Source organism: Mus musculus, chromosome 4 (genome assembly GCF_000001635.26).
Source record: "Mus musculus strain C57BL/6J chromosome 4, GRCm38.p6 C57BL/6J".
Taxonomy (NCBI): Eukaryota; Metazoa; Chordata; class Mammalia; order Rodentia; family Muridae; genus Mus; species Mus musculus.
In genome coordinates, this window is record NC_000070.6 from 150042400 (window position 1) to 150059470 (window position 17071).

The window sequence follows — 17071 nt, forward strand, 5'->3', positions numbered from 1 at the left end:
GGCAGGGCCTCTCAATCAAACCCAGAGCTCACCAGTGCAGCCAGTCTAGCTACCCAGATTACTCGGGAGGTCTCTTGTCTCTGCCTTCCAAGGCTGAACTTCAGGTGGGCCAACAAGTCCATGCAGCCTTTAGGTGGATTCTTGGGATCTGAACTCTGGACCCCATATTTAGGTAGCAGGTGCTTAATCACCAAGTTGTATCACAGCCTATGGGCTGTGGTGGTGCTGTTTTGTTTTGTTTTGTTTTGTTTTTTGAGACAGGGTCTTCTTATTTAGCCCAGGCTGGCCTGGAACTAAAGGTCCTTCTGTGTCAGAGTCTCATGTCCTGGGATTACAGGAACATTCCACCACACCAGGATTTGAAAGCAGCTTTAATGCTGCCTCCCTAACCCACTAGACATGAAATCAAGAATCACTCAGACTTGGGGGTCAGGGAAAGGCAGAGTCAGCACAGCAAGGTGAATGGCTGCTGGCCAGTGAGCTATCTGATCTGTAGACCCCATTGGTGGACGCCCTGGCCTCCACCATGAACTTCTTGCAGAAGTGGCTTCTAGTCCCCGCTTTCCGGATCCCATGCTAATCCAACCGTGATGGACAGGCCTTGTGGGCGAGCTGCCAGACACAAAGACCCATCAGTTCCTTCAAAATAACCTGCTAGGGGAATTAAGGACGGTCCTGCGGATAAAAGTACTTGGCTCATAAATGTAAGGACCCGAGTTCAAACCCCAGAACCCATGAGAAAGCAAGGCAGGTAGCCAAGTGTCTGTCATCCCCGAGCTCCTATGGGGAGGTGGGAAACAGATACAGGAAAATTCCAAAAGCTTGGGGACTGTGTGTAGCCTGGCATGGTGGCCAACAAAAGCCTTATCTCAAACAAGATGGTAGGCTATGGCTGATACTTAAGGTTGTCCTCTGGTTTAACTGAGATGGCCCAGATTCACATACAAGAATGTACACACATGAGCCGGGCTTGGTGGCGCACGCCTTTAATCCCAGCACTGGGGAGGCAGAGGCAGGAGGATTTCTGAGTTCGAGGCCAGCCTGGTCTACAGAGTGAGTTCCAGGACAGCCAGGGCTACACAGAAAAACCCTGTCTCGAAAAATCAAAAAAAAAAAAAAAAAAAAAAAGAATGTACACACACAAACACACACACACACACATAGACATATATGAAGTTTTATAAAAATAATAATCTGCTAGGGCTGAGAACATAGCTTAGTTGGTAGAATGCTTGCCTAGCATGCACAAAGTCTTGGGTTCAATCCTAAGCAATGCAGAAACAGGACGTGGTGGGGGTGCAGAAGTCGCTCAGTGGTTAGAGCACTGGCTGTGCTTACAGAGAACCTGGGTTTGGTTCCCGGCACCCACACGGTGGCTCATAACAATCTGTAACTCCAGTCCCAGGGAGGGGTCTGATGCCCTCTGCTGACGTCTACGAGCATTGCACAAATATGCTACGCATATCTAACACACAAGCAAAATACACACAAAATAAGGTAAAATAAAATAATAAGGCGGATGTGGTGGCCCACACCTACAATCTGAAAACTCAGCCGGTAGAGGCTGGAAGACCAGAGCTTCAAGGTCATCCATCTGATACATAGGGAATTCAAGGACAGCCTGAGCTAAATGTGACCCTGTCTCAAAATCACAACAACAAAAACAATTTTTTTTTAAGGAAAAGAAACGAATTCTTAGCTCCTTCCTTTATGTTAGATTTCACTGTCTTGGACTGTAATCAAGGTGCACTGAGGTTTTGTTGTTGTTGTTGTTGTTTTGTTTTCCTTCTGACTGTGTCTTTGATGAAGTCTTTTTCCAAATAAGCTTCCCAAATTACTTGAAGAAAATAGCTTGCCGGGCAGTAGTGGCACACGCCTTTAATCCCAGCACTTGGGAGGCAGAGGCAGGCGGATTTCTGAGTTCGAGGCCAGCCTGGTTTACAGAGTGAGTTCCAGGACAGCCAGGGCTACAGAGAGAAACCCTGTCTCAAAAAACAAAAACAAAAACAAAAACAAAAAAGAAAAGAGAATAGCTCTTTCTTTCTTTCTTGTTTTGTTTTTTGTTTTTAGAGACAAGACAAAGCCTTTCTATGGCTCACAGCAAAGTGATCCTCCTGCCTGAGCCTCCCACCATGCCACCAAACAGCACGGGAACTCCCGGGAGCGCACGGAGAGGTCAAAGGACAACTTATAAGACTTGGTCCTCTCCTTCCAGCATGTGGAAGCTAGAGAACAAACTCTGCTCATTGGCTTTACAGCAAGCTCCTCTACCCACTGAGCCATCCCGTCAGCCCAAATGTAGGGACTGCGTAGACGCTTCAGAGGGGACAAACTCGATACAGACTATCAGACACGGAATAGCCTTGACAATACGCTTATTGATGAAACAACTTTCCATCTATCTACTGATTGATAACCATTTCTGTCTTAGAACAAGGTGCTTCGTGGTACTTGATCAGAGACAGGTTGATCTGACTCAGGAGCCACACAGCAGCTTTAGGAGCTGGCAAACTGGCAGCTGAAGGTTGCTGGAGCCCGGGTGTTCAGCAGTCAGTGCCGGGAGCACACAGAAAACCGCTTCTTCTGTGTTCTGGCTGGTTGCGGTTTTTAATCCAGTGCTGATCTGTTTACCAAATGAGATGGCCTTGTTACTCACAGGCGAGGCCTAGAGAATTGTGCTTGCTGTTGGCCAAGGCTCTCCATGGGTTCTGGAGGCTCCCTGGAGCACCCACCTCCATGCCACATGTACACAGGCACACACACACATACGCACACAAGTACATATACTGGCTTGTGCCACAGTCCAGTTTCGGGCAGTGTCCCTGGGGTCCTCAGGGAAGAGGCAGGCTGCTTGGGCTCTTGAACTCAGGGCCCCAGCAGGGATCAGCTGTAGCCATAGGATGCCTGATTTCCTGTCACCTACCATAGAATTAGTGCTTCTAGGTCAGGGGACTGTGTGGACTCTCAGGGAATGCCAGGATGGGAAGAGATGATGCAAAGATGGCTTTGTTACTCTTTCCCTTCTGATGCTAGAAAAAGAATACAGGGTTTCCTGGTGCTGGACAATATGGTATAGCTAAGGCCCCCTTTTTTCTTCTGTTTCAATCGTTGTGTATGTGAGCGTGTGTGCATATGTATGTCTGTCTCTCTGTGTGTGTCTATCTGTGTGTGTCTATCTCTCTGTGTGTGTGTCAGTGTGTGTACACTATAGGACAAGTTTTGAGGTCAGATGACAACCTCAGGTCCTCAACTTCCACCTTGCTTGAAAAAGGGTCTCTTGTTTTTGCTATTGGCTTAAATCTTGCAGGGGGTTCTCCTATCTCTGCAACACAGGAATTACAGATGTATGCAACTGTGCTGGCTTTCCATGGGCTCTGGGGGCTCTCACTGAAGCCCTCATGCCTGCATACAAGGGCCTTTCTCCGCTGAGACATCTCCTCAGACCCCTTTCCCTCCTGAGATGAACTTGCTGTAAAATCAACAGTTACACCATGCGAGGATGGTCACAAAACCAAATGCCTTAGCTCAGTTTTGTGTTGCTGTAGTAAAATACCACGCCCAAGGCTACCTATAGCAAGAGGGGTTTATGGCTCCAGGGGGATAGCAGTCTATTACTGTCACAGCAGCTGGGAGAGGGGCAGCAGGCAGGCGTGGCAACAGGAACAGCCAAGCCCTCATGTCTCAAATAGCAAGCAGGAAGCAGGAAAAAAATGTATACAGTGACATTATAAAGAAAAAAAAAAAGGGGGCCTCCGAAGATGGAAAAGTGGGCAAGAATTGGGCTTTTGTTTTTAGTTTTCTGGTTGGTGGAATCTATTGGTATACAGTGTATCTATCTCGTGTTAGCTGCCCACATCAAGGCCTTTGGTGATTCTCAGAGAAAAGCAGGATACAGGGAAGCCAGCAGGGATGGAGCACCCAGATTGGAATGTTCCCATGGGTCTGTCCCTATGGACAGAGAATGAGGGTCCTTCAAGCTAGTGACATAGCCGGTGCTCCCCAGAGGCTCAGATGAACAGGTGGTACACGGGAGTGTCTGCTGTGGGCTGGTACTTAACTGCAGTCCTTAGGACACACACGTAGGCAGAGCACGTATGTTCATTCATTTTTCTTCCCACTGTGACAAGGACCAAGTTTCACTTTTCTGGTCGTCACCAGTAAATTAGAGAGGACCAGGGTTTATCTCAAAAGGATTCTTTGAAAGTCTCCAGAGGGGTTTAATATGATACCTCGTGTTTGTTACAAGAGACTGCATGGGTCAAAGGGGTGTGTGAGTGTGTGTGTGTGTGTGTGTGTGTGTGTGTGTGTGTGTGTGTGTGCCCGTGCCCAAGGTCACACAGGGAGTCAGAAGGGGACCCCACTTTGACTGTCCACAAAACCTTGCCCTAGCTGTATGTGGCAGCACACCTCTTTAAACTCATTTCTTAGGAGGCAGAGGCAGAGGCAGAGGCAGAGGCAGAGGCAGAGGCAGAGGCAGAGGCAGAGGCAGAGGCAGAGGCAGAGGCAGAGGCAGAGGCAGAGGCAGAGGCAGAGGCAGAGGCAGAGGCAGAGGCAGAGGCAGAGGCAGAGGCAGAGGCAGAGGCAGAGGCAGAGGCAGAGGCAGAGGAGGCAGAGGCAGAGGCAGGCAGCTCTCTATGTGTTTTTTGTCAATCTGGTCTACATAGTGAGTTCCAGGCCAGCCAGGGCTCCATAGTGAAACCCTATCTTAAGAAACAAACACCTTAGCCTGACAGTGGTGGTGCACGCCTTTAATCCTAGCACTTGGGAGGCAGAGACAGGTGGATTTCTGAGTTCAAAGCCAGCCTGGTCTACAGCATGAGTTCCAGGACAGCCAGGGCTATACAGAGAAATCCTGTCTCGAAAAAAAAAAAAAAAAAGAAAGAAAGAAAGAAAGAAAAGAAAAGAAAAGAAAAGAAAAGAAAAGAAAAGAAAAGAAAAGGAAGGAAGAAAGAAAGACCTTACTGAGGGCAGCCTCCAGAGCCCACCAGCCTCCTTTTACAGAGACCCTGAAGCTCTTCAAAGATTGGGCTCTTGCAGTGAGAGTGATGGTGTGGAATTCCTACCCACCTTGCAATGGCTGGGCCTGCCTGGTAGAGCTGTTCATCTGTGCCTGCCATGGGCTCACTCTAGGTCTCTTGAGACCTCCCAGATACTACAAGTCTGGGGAAAGAGAATGCACAGGCTCATGCCCAGACATTTCCTTCTGCAAAACGGGGAGGTGAGGCCACTGCCCAAGGGTCCTTGCATGCTGGGCCAGTGTTTGCCTCTCTCTTCCTCAGAAGAACTCCCTTTCCCTTCCGTGTTGGAGGAATCGAGTCTCTCCCTCTTGATGCAGAGAATTTTGCTCTGGTGACCCAGGACCGCTTCAGTCTCACGGCTGTGCTTGGCGCTCACTCTCACGGGGACCCTGCTGAAGTGTGAATTCCAAGCGCGTGGAGGACTGGAGATGACGTGCACGGGTGTGAGTTTGCAGCTGATGAAGGGATTTCTGACATATAACTAACCACCCAGGACGGAGACATAGAGCCTGTGTCACAATGGAGCCGAGGGCAGTTTGTCTCTGGAGCATCCTGGCTGAGCCGGAGATCCATACTAGCAGGGGACATAATCATAGGTGGAGTCCCCTTTCCCACAGGGCAAGGTGGTCTTCAGGGCTGTGCACACCGAGCCTCTCTACTAACCCACAAGGGGGTCCTGTGCCGGCTGCCCTGGATAGAGAAGAAAGCGTGAGAAATGGGAGGCGCGTGCCTGGCTCGCTGCCCAGGCTCCTCCCTGCAGCTCTCTGCTCGGTACTTCAGTCTAAGTTTGTACAAAAGCCCTGCCCCACTCGAGGTCTCTTGCCCTGCGCTCCCGGCTCAAGAGCGCCATGCGCCCAGCAAGTCTCCCTCACTCCTGGGACCGGCTCACCGAGTTTTAAGACCTACGGAGCTGGGTCGACACAAAATCCCGCAGCGCCACAACTTGGAGACACGGTGAGTTGGAGAAAGGACACAGGGCCACGGCAGGGTGCTTGTTCCTGGCATGAAAACCTGGGGCTACGAGGGACACCCGAAACACTCTGAGGTGGCAATGGCTCAGAGAAGACGCTTCCATATTTAAGTGATCTGGACGTGGAACTTTTCTGACCTCTCCCTAGGGCGCTATCCTGCGGGCTGAGTAGCGTGTTGCGTGTCCCTGTGGTTTCTATTTGCTTGTTATAGGCCCACTCAGGTTTCGGTCTCATTGCGGAGAGGCGAGGGGGTACCCGGAAGAATCGCGATGGCCCGGGGTGCATGCATCAGCCTTAGGGTGGTGCGCCCTGAAACTAGGCAGCGAGCGAGACAAGGGACGCTGCGCAAACTCTGAGCTCTCGCTGGGGGAAGAGCGGACCCGGGCAGAGCAGAGGCGGAGGTGCGGGACCCAATGTCTGCAACCTGCGCGATAGGACCCCGGCCTGGCTGCTCGGTGCCCTTACGGTGTCCGGCCACCTCCCCCTACCCCTCCCTATTCCCCGCCTGGCCAACGCATAGACCAGCGTGACCCGGGCGTCCGCAGTGCTCGCTGGCACCGCCCTCACGCGCCCGGCCTTTCGCCCACCTTGACCCACTTTTTCTTCCCAGGTGACAGAGATGTGGCCATACCGACCATTTAAAGCGATTCCAACTCCGGCGAAGCCTGGCTGGAAAGACGCGGCTTCCATCCCGGCAGCCTGGAGGAGGATCGAGCAGGGGCTGTGCCTGGGCTTGCCTGGACTTGTTCAGAGAAGGGCTGCTCCCCTCGGTAACTGCACAGATTGGGGGCTTTGGGAGACGTTGCCAGAACCTGGAAGCCACGGCCGGGGGCTACTGGGGCCCGGGGTCTGCGCACCTGCTCGCCGTGGAGCCCAGGTAAACACTGAGCCGGTGTGCTTGTCTGTGGGAAAGTGTGCGAAGGAGTCGGGAACTAGGCCGAGTACTTGAGTGGTAATTACAGAGAACTGCTGGGTTGTGCAGCCCTGGGAAGGCGAAGAATTTCCAAGAAGTAACAAAATGTCCTTTGATATCATCATCTCTGGAGAGAAAGGGTTCCTTTGGGGGAGTTTTGCTTGGGCCGATTTTTTTCTTCTTTGATCTTTGTTGGGCGTGAAGAAGGCTCTGACGCCTTTGGGCTGTGCTCACCAATCTGGGAGTTGGGCTAAAGCTGACGACTCCCAGGTCCTCTTTCCCACCCATAAATGGGGGCACTGACCCTGCCACCCAGACTTGTACTGAGAAATTTATTAGGCAGGAAAAAAAAGTGCTTGGGTCACTAAAGCTGTGTTCTGAAAGTGTGTGTGTGTGTGTGTGTGTGTGTGTGTGTGTGTGTGTGTGTGACAATGTAGTGTGTAGCCCAAGCTAGTCTTGAGCTCAAGGCATTTCCCGCCTCAGCCTCCTGCACATAGATTCCTATTCTAACGTTGAAGCAGAGGGGTTTCCCCCGGGGTGGGTGAGAGTGCCCCTGCTGGCAGGGGCTCTGCCTAGCCTGAAAGCTTTATTGTACTCCGTGTAGCAGGGGCCAACCCAGGTCCGTCCGAGTCCCGTCCCGTCCCCCCCCCCCCCCCCCCAAGGCAGCTCAAGGACAAGTTTATTAGGATGTGAGAGAAAACAACGTGTCAGGCAAGCAGCACGTGTTGCCGAGGGCCCTGGGAAGAGGACACGGGAGAGAAGAAGAGAAAGCCATGCCTTTTGCAATGGAGGTGGGCAAGCAGCTGTGTGGCAGGGGTGGAAGATTTCAGAGAAAGAGTGCAAGAAGGCCCAGGGTGCCAGAAAGCAGGCTTGAGCCGCAGTCAGTAACCAAGAGAAAAGGTGACCAAGAAAGAGGAGGTGTGAGTTGGGACTCAGAAAGCAGAGCAGGCAGAGCCTGCAGGGCCATCCATGCTCAGAAGCCTTGTGAGATGGAGGAAGCTCGCTCGCTCTCTCTGGCTGCTTGGAGGGAGGTGTTTCCAGGAAGGACGAGGGCATCCTTTCATCAAGGGGATAATTATTTCTCTTTCTTCTTGGCCTGTCTTCAGGAGAATCCAGTTTCCTGGATGTGGGAGGGGCAGGGGTAGACTTCTGGCTGGGTGATTGGCAGGCCCCACTGGATTAAAGCTTAAAAGGAGGAGAAGATAGTATGTGATGTTTGGGGGTAGCTTAGGATGTCAGATCTCCACTCCTGGCCAGAGGTGGAATTTACATTCTGTTCTTTCAACTGGGAGGAATTAGTCTTCCCTTAACGAGCCTCAACAAAGCCAAGATCCCTCCATTCTTTTGGATGGTATTTTAAATATTAAGGAGGCAATTTGAACGTTTCCATTTATTAGCAAAACATGAAGGAGGGATTCATCCTGAGTGGCCTCTAAGCCCCCTGATATCCAGCTATGGAGCACTAGGTGATCATCTAGCAGCACCCACAGGACACATACTGCCATTCCCCTTCCCCACCCCATGCCTGGCAGGGCTCTACAGAGACCTGGGACCTGTGGCCTCTTGACAGTCAATGCTTGGGCTGGTGCATCTAGACATGACTGGGCCTCTTGTATAAAATGTCACATCCAGGGACAAAGTGGCACAGTGTTATGTGTGGCCAGTCCTGCCTCTGTCTGCCGTTCCGAGAGAACTCGGGGACAAATGGCTGTTCTTTGAGCTACAGTACTACGCAGTAATGGCCAGCGTGGCCATGGTAGGGAAAGAGGGAAACGTGTACATTTAAATATTAACCTTGAAGGTTCATCTGAGCTGTTTGAGACAGGATCAACTGGTACCCCGGGACCCACTGACATCAGATGCTAAGTATGTTAGTAATGGGCCATTCCCCTGAGCAACACCAGCCTTCAGACCAGTGGGCTCTCTCCCTTGCTCTGCCAATCTGGCTTTCTTCTAAAGTCTCAAGGATCCTTGACTAACAGACTTGGCAGCCACAGGGACATTTTTGCTTCTCACCCTGAATCCTTGGTACACATCACCAGCTAAAGCTAGACAAGCCCCCGGATTGACTGCTCATAGCATCCAGGACTAGCCTCCCAGTGTTCTGTACTACTGTTGCCACTGGTAATTGGCCTAGACAGCAGAGCAGGGTGCCAGGGCGGAAAGAGGCTGCTGTGGTTGTAGGACACATGACCCCTGACTTCAAGAGATCCGGGAGATGGACGTGAAAATAGGCAGGCAGGCTCACTCCTTCACCAGTTGTTGTGTGCAGAGAGTCACTGAGGGTGAGTCTGACAGGGGAAGGTGGGCGCTCTGTAGACAGAAGGGCTAGCACTTGCAAACGCCTGTGTTTGATGTATTTGAGAAATATCAAGGAAGCTGAGAGGCTGGCGGGTGGGGGCGGAGTTTGCAGGACACTCAGTAACAAGTATTGGAAGGAAAGATAAAAGAGATTAGACTGCAACCTTGTGGCCAGAAGACCCACTCTTCCCAGAGAGCACAGCTCAGCCCTGCAGGCTCAAGGGTTTAGCAGACCAGCCAATCCGCTGCATAGCAGGAGGTTTCACCATGCGGGCACCTATGGTACAGCTCATTTTTCTCCTTCCACAGGGAATCTAAGAACCCTTTTTGGAGCCTCACCATTCAGGGATAGACATGATTTTAGGCTCTAGGATCTGTCCTTTCTCAGCCAGCTCTGTCATTAGCTTTGTGAATCTGGAGTAGAAATCGACCTTTTTCAGCTTTTGATCCTCAGTCATGAAATTGGGTTTATGAACTGGGTGGGGTACGACACGCCCATAATCCCGGCACCTGGAGGCTGAGACTGGAGGATCAGAGTCAGAAGACAAATGGGGCTACAGAGCAAGACCCTGACTCAGAGGGAGAGGAGAGGGAAGGTACATTGGGCTTAAGTTAGGATGTACTGTGTACTGATCGGTGGTATAAAATAGTCATCAAAGGCTGGGCAGTGGTGACGCACGCCTTTAATCCCAGCACCTGGGAGGCAGAGGCAGGAGGATCTCTGTGAGTTCATGGCCAACCTGGTCTACAGGGTGTGTTCCAGGATATGCCAGGAATACAAACTGAGAAACTTTTTTTGGCCAGGGTGGGGGGTTGGGGGTGGCGCAGGGGTCCAGTTTTGTCAATGTCCCTGCTCTACTCATCCCCTAAGACAGTGGATTCTGTCCTCACTGATAGAATCTAGTGGGTTTGGGGTGGTTTTTGTTTGATTGATTGATTTTTTTTATTTTGCATTGCAAATGATTCTCTCTTCCTCTTCCTAAAAATTACTGCTTTGATTTTTTTTTTTTTTTTTTTTTTTTTTTTTTGGATCTAGAGTTGCAGATATTTAAGCTAAGTAAAATGCCCGGAGGTGACATTAAAAATACAAAGACGGATCTCTACAGATGTCCAGTGTGTGTGTGTGTGTGTGTGTGTGTGTGTGTGTGTGTGTGTATGTGGTATGTGTGTATGGGTATGTGGGGTGGGGATGGGTGGGTGTATATGTGTAGTGTGTGGTGTGGTGTGTGTGTATGTGTGTGTGTATGTAGTATGTGTGTATTCATGTTTGTGTGTGTGTGTGTGTGTGTGTGGTGTTAGGATCCCAGTGTTAGCTGACTGACCCCAGTGTTCATCCCTAGTGTTGGCTTTGTTCCTTTTAGAATTATTTGGCTTTGGTTTTATTTCTTGTGGGTGTGTGTGTGTCATATTTGCACATGTGTGCACACATGCCAGGGTGAGCTCGTTGTGGCCAGGGAAGGTCCTTAAGTGTCCTCTCCCACCCCCCTCCCTTGAGCCTGTTCCCAACAAGGCTGGGATTGTTTCGGTGTTTCGTGACATGGTTTCCCTATGTACCCCTGTTTGTCCTAGAAATAGCCCAGGCTGGCCTTGAACTCATGGGGATCTGTCTGCCTCTGCTTCCCAAATGCTGGGATTAAAGGCATGCGCCACCCCAGTCTTGATCCTTAAACCTAGTGTTAAGCTTCCTCAGATGGTCACCTCGACTTGCGACATTATTAAGATGGACTAGGAATGACAGTGGGTAAGACAGCCACACCCACTCTACTGTGTGATGGTAGCTGTGCTCAGTGCCATCCTATCAACGCAACCAGCGAGGGAAGTTTAAGGTCCTGGATCCTGAGGCCCCACTGGTCCCCACAGTCATGGTGCAGAGCTGCAAAAGTTTCTACCCTAACCTCAAGTGAACACACCCTTTAGCTCCCATCCCAGGAGTCAGGGCCCCACGCATGCTGGTCAGGCACCCCATCACTGATAAATCATGCATGCATGCGTATGTAGTTACATGCTTGCATGTGTATGAGCACAGGTATGCGGGGTGCCTATGCGTGTGGAAGTCATCCTCAATGGCTCCCCCATCTTACTCAATGGGTTTCTCAATCAACCTCAGAGCTCACTGATAATGTACAGTTAGTCTTGAGAGCCAGCTTTCTCTGGGTTGAGTTTCCCTGTCTCTGCTCTCTGAGCTGGAATTGCGGGTGCCCATCATGTCCACCGCAAACTTACATGGGTTCCAAACCCCGGTCCCCACGCTTGCTCTGCACATGCTCTAACCACCGAGCCATCCCGCCTCTGGCCTCTGAGTCCCCAGTAGCTAGGATTACAGACAGATCTGTACTGTCTTTCTGGCCAGAGGATCGGTTCTGGAGACCTTACTGGAAGACAGCAGCTCAGGGTGTGCTGAGAATCCAGTTGGGTCCTTCCTGGTGCTCTCTCTGCTCTGGACAGCAGGCCCTGCAGAGCCAGTACCGAGACACAGTAGCCGTTCAAGGGTCAGGTTCCTCTGAATTTGGTCCTGTCTGTTTTGATTTCAGGTGTGAACCCCAGCTAGCCTGTGGGACCAGTAGCTGTGTAGGAGCCCCCACTTAGGCATTTGCTAAGGAATTTGCTGTGCCCTCAGAAACCATTTAGGACCTGGGAATGTAATACACCCATAGGTAGTGTACCTGCCTGGCATACACAAAGCCTTGGCCTCAATTGACCCCTACCATTGGATAAATTGGCACGTTCCTATAATCCCACAACTCAGAAGGTGGAGGCAGAAAGGCCTGGAGTCCAAGGTCATTCTTACTCTCTTTCCTTTTGATGATGATGGTGGTGGTGGTGGTGGTGATGATGTCGTCCTAGCGCTGTAGCCCTGGCTCGCCTGGAACTCTCAATGTAGACAAGGCTGACACCCACCTTTCCTCCCATCGATGACATAAGCCACCGTGCCTGTCATCCAAGGTCATGCTGGCATGTATAACTAGTTCCAGCTAGAGCCAGAGACTGAGTCCCCATGATGGTAAAGTCAGTGACAGAGCACTGGCCTGGCATGGGCAAGGCCCTGGGGTCAGCCCCTAGGACTTCAGAAACCCCCAGAAGAGCAACATGTTCATTCCTTTGAAGCTACTCATGAGCTACATCATCCCACACTGAGATGGGGTGGGGCTGGGGCGAGTCTCTGTGTCTCCCCTGCCTCTGTCGTTCTTTCTTCTCTCTCTCTCTCTCTCTCTCTCTCTCTGCATTCACTGCTAATCATTTTCAATCATGTGACTTGTTTTCTCATAAGCCTAATTATTACACTAGGGTGAACCCTTCTACTTTTCCTCAAATATGCACCAAACTAACTTATGTCTGTGGAACAATCTAAAAGCACATCGTCTGGGTGTGGGTTAGCCCCCAGTCCTCAGTTCCTGAACCCTGGTCCGGGCTTCAGCATCTCTCCAGACAGCTTGACCCATCTTGCCATGAATCATTCTCTTCTGGTCTCCCCTCAGGGTGGCTAAGAGGTTCAGATTCAGATGAGGAGGGGTTATTCATTCCCAAACAGCAAGTCCACCCATATCCAAGGCTGTGTGTGTGTGTGTGTGTGTGTGTGTGTGTGTGTGTGTGTTTTCGCTCGTACGCACATGCATGTGCATGCCCTCACAAGCTTTAGAGTGTTGCCACGTTGACAGAGTGAAATAATACATGAAGAACAGGCATTTGCTGAGCTCCTTCATACAAGCGCCGGCAAGAATAGCAGCCGTTACCTTATCTAATGCTGTACCGATGTTCTCAAGTCCCCGACGTAGCCCTGTTTTGAGTCGTATCGTCAGGAATAAGTGTAGGCACAGTAGAGCCGGCTTGGCTTCTTCATGTCATGTGAGTCAGTGTGGCTCGGTGAAGGAGCCAAATGGCTGCAAAGGTACCTAGAAGCTCGGGCCACAAGATTGGTGGGATCCATCGTCAGCATCACCATCGTCAGCATCACTGCTGTCCTTGTGGTGGGCTGTGGAAGTTTCCCATTGCTGTGTATCAGATCAGCACAAACTCGGTGGCTTTAAGAACACATTCTTGTCAACTCTCTCCTGGGTCAGGAGTCCTAGCACAGCTTCCCCGGGGCCCTGTTCAGAGTTGTCATCGAGGCCTTATCTAGAGTCACCTGGGAACAGGTGAAGGTCACTCACTTGCTTTGCAAATTCCTATGTTCAAGTGTACCGAAGCCACTGGCTTCCCTCCCAATGCTGACCCTGGCCTTCGCTCTGCTCCTGGAGGCCTCTGATCCCACAGGCCTCTTCCTTGGCTCTCAAACCCCAGCTGCTCATTTCTGTAAAGTGAGCAGGAGAAGTCTTTAGCACCCATCTCCCAACAACGGAGGGAATTGTTTTGAGGTAAGAGCTTGCTAAGCTCAGATTCAACCTGTTTCAGACTCCTAACTCCTGAGTGTTGAAATCACAGGCATCTGCCACCATGTCCAGCAAGAGGCTTGCCTGGCACGCACAGGCATCTGCCACCATGTCCAGCAAAAGGCTTGCCTGGCACGCACAGGCCCCCTGGTTAGATCCCCAGCACCACATAACCCAGGTGCAGTGGTATACACTTGTAATCCGGGGATGAGGGGAGGGAAATGGGAAGGTCAGAATTCAAGGTCATCCTTAGCTATGTATTGAGTTTGAGGCCAGCCTGGGCTCTGTGAGACGCTATGTCCAAAAAGCCAAACAAAAACAAGGCAAAACAATTCTACCAGGCTAAACACAAAGTCACCTCTTCTTCCTGAGCCAGACTGAACATGAGTCAGCGGACTGTGGTGTGCTCAACAGCCTAAAGGCTCAGCCTTGGGCCACAGGGCTTTTTACCCATGCCCACGTGTGTTCTGAAATATGTTCTCTGCTACCACTGATCCTGTGTGAATGTGATCTCCGCAGACCTCGCCTTCCCTTCTGTGCGGCTGCCTGAGTCCCTGAGGGTCCACACTTCCTTCCCTAGTTGGGTTGTCATTGAGTGTGAGGTACAGTCCGGTGCAGTGGAGGTCACCTCCAGTGTCAGGGTAAGAAGTGTGGTCAACTGACAACGATGCCTGCTTCCACTCCTCGGGCGTGTCAGTGTGATTGTGGTATTTACTTGAGCTGCATTTCAGCTGACTGCAGAGTTGGGAACGGGGGAATGTGTGTTTGTCTAAGAAGGGGACTGAGAGAGCAGCATTATAGCAGCTGACCAGAGGCTCTCACCCTGCCTTCTACACCCCTTTCTTCTTTGTTTCAGGAGTGTGTCCAGACAATTAACCACTGATGGACGAAAGCAAGAGAAATGCATTTTCTTGCAGTTCTGGAAGCCAACGTCTGCAACACAGCAGACTCCACCCATCTGTAGTCTCTGTGAAGGGATCTTGCCTCAGCTTCCGAAGACTGCCTGGGTTCGTAGACGCATCCCTCCTAGCGTATGCTGTGTGCCTGCCTTACATCTGTCTCCATCTGCCTGTCCGCCAGGATGCTTGTTACTGCGTAGGCTCCGCTGGTCTTTTAAGATTCACCTGCACAGGCCCTGGGATTTTTGGGGGTGATTCTTTGTGTTGTTGTTGCTAGTGGGTTTATCTACCTTTTAGTTTATATATATATGGGTGTTTTACCTGTAGGTATGGCTGTGTACCACGTGTGTGAAGTCCCCATGGAAGCCAGAAGAGGGTGTCATATCTCCCAGGACTAAAGTTACAGATGGTTGTGAGCTGCCATGTGTGTGGGTGCTGGGAATCAAACCCAGGCCCTCTGCTCTTGCAGCCTCGGGCTTAACTGTGCTCCATCTCTTTAGCCTCCTATACTATATCATCTGGATATGACATTTTTATACCCATACCATTGCACTTCTTGATTTATCATTGGTGTTAGGAGGAATAAAAACCCCTTCCTAATGACCGAGCACACAGAGAGCTGTCCCATGGGTCAGCCTCCTGGCTCTGACCCTGTCTCTGAGTGCCTGGGCAGGTGGACAACTGTGAGAACATCTGTGTATTTACCCAGACTAGTTATGGATAACTGAGCAGAGAAGGGAGAGCCGACCTCCCTTGGTGCCTCCCTGAAGCAGCCAGCAGCATTGGAAAGCGTGAGATCTGAAACTGGGGTAGGAGGGCAGATGTTGGGTTTGGAACATGACAGCAAGCCTGACCCTTGACAACAAGGGTAGCTCAGGAACGCCATCTTCCTGTGCGGTGAGAGCAGACTGGGTGTGCGGAGGCGCCGAGCTCACAAGGGCCTGGAGGGCAGAGTGTGGTAGCTGCGGTGCGGCGAGCAGAGGCTTTATTCAGGTCTCATAAGCCCTTTCTGTGTGCTGGTAGCTGGGTATTGACGCCATTGGGACGTCATGGCTAATTTCATTTCGGAATTCATGCCTGCCAGCTTGGGGGACTGCAGCCTCTCTGATTTGCCTGCACCTCAAAAGGGAACTTCAGAGTTCAACTGCCAGGGCTTGGTGGAGATCTGGGCCTTCCCCAGTCAGATCTCCTCCTGCTGGAAGTTCTTGATTTGAGGGTCAGGCAGTGGTGGCAACCACTTGGTGGTGAGGACGTAGAGATGTGAGTGAGTAGCTAGTCCCCGCTCTCTTGGGTCTCCTTCTGTGGAGTATAGGCTTATTCTCCTGCAGTTAGGCCTGAGCTTAGCTAGAGATGAGTGCCTCTCTGCTCTAGGCACTGCCTCTCATCCCTTTTGTCCATTGGTGCCCTCAGTTCCATTTAGGGGCCGTTTTCTGGGACCCGATGACCGGGATCAACGATGCATGTTTTCTCAGCCAAACACCTGTGGGGAGTTTCCTAAGCAGGTGGAGCCCTATTTATTCCCAGGATGGGGGAACAGCTACCCAATAGCCTTCTCTTGTTATTCTATTTTATTTTAATGTGTGTAGCTGTGGGTGTTTTGCCTACACGTATGTCTGTGCGCCCATCAGCATGCAGAGTCCACGGAGTCCAGAGAAGGCATCAGATCCACCGCATCTAGAGTTACAGACAGTTGTGAGTCACCAGCTGAATGCTGGAAGTCAAACCCAGGTTCTCTGGGAGAGCTTCCAGTGCCCTTAACCACTGAGCCATCTCTCCAGCCTCTCCTCATCGGTTGTCTTTGCCACCCTCTGATGCCTTGTTATAGAATTATAACATAATTATAATATAATTATAGAATAAATAACATAACTAGTTAAAAAATGTCAGCAGAGGCTGGGGGGGTGTAGTTTAGTTGGCAGAGTGTTTGCCTGGCATGTACAGACCCCAAGTTTGATTCCCAGCACTTGGAAAAACTGGGCATGATGGTGCACACTTGTAATCCCGGAGGGTGGGGCCAGGAGAATAAGTTCAAGGTCATTCTCAGCTATTCAGTAAATTAGAGTTCAAGGCCAGCCTAGGCTACATGAGACAGCAAAACAAAAGCCAAATAATTCATTTATAAATGAAGGTTTTGGGCTGTCCGTCTACTCCAGGTCCCAAGACAGACTGCTGTTGTCTTTACCCAGTTCTGTGCTTTGAGATTCTCTAGGCTGGTATAACCCTCAGCACTGGTGTCTCCTGCTATCCTTGCCATAGATTGCCCCTGCAGGTCCTGGTGAGTGCGCACAACTCTCTGTTTTCCCACACACTGTCTCTGGGAAAGCAGACATAGCCTCCTGCCCTTGACAGGGTAGCCACTGTGCAGCTCAGAAGTGCAGAAAGCTTGAGGGAATGAGGTGAACTGAGCAGGCCTTTTCATCAAGACAAAGAATTTAAGTTCTTCTTGTCACCTGGGAAGTACCTGGCAGCTGTGGGGTCACTAGTGTGGTGGTGGGAACCAGCTGTGATGGTGGATGTTGGTGAGAACCAGCTGTGGGGTCACTAGTGTGATGGTGGATGTTGGTGGGAACCAGCTGTGGGGTCACTAGTGTGATGGTGGATG

The 17071-nt window shown here is 51.0% G+C and overlaps 1 long non-coding RNA gene across 6 annotated transcripts in view; it reads left to right on the forward strand.

Moving 5' to 3' along the window:
* Gm13067 overlaps positions 1-16318 on the forward strand; it is a 29313-nt gene extending 12995 nt beyond the window's left edge. For 5 of the 6 annotated variants that reach the window (XR_003955179.1, XR_390962.2, XR_003955182.1 and 2 more), the window contains 2 exons: positions 5280-6866; positions 14427-16318. This is a non-coding gene — a long non-coding RNA (predicted gene 13067). The remainder of the gene's footprint in view (positions 1-5279; positions 6867-14426) is intronic. The other variant, XR_003955181.1, reaches the window with a different exon arrangement.
* The last annotated feature ends 753 nt before the right edge of the window (positions 16319-17071 follow it).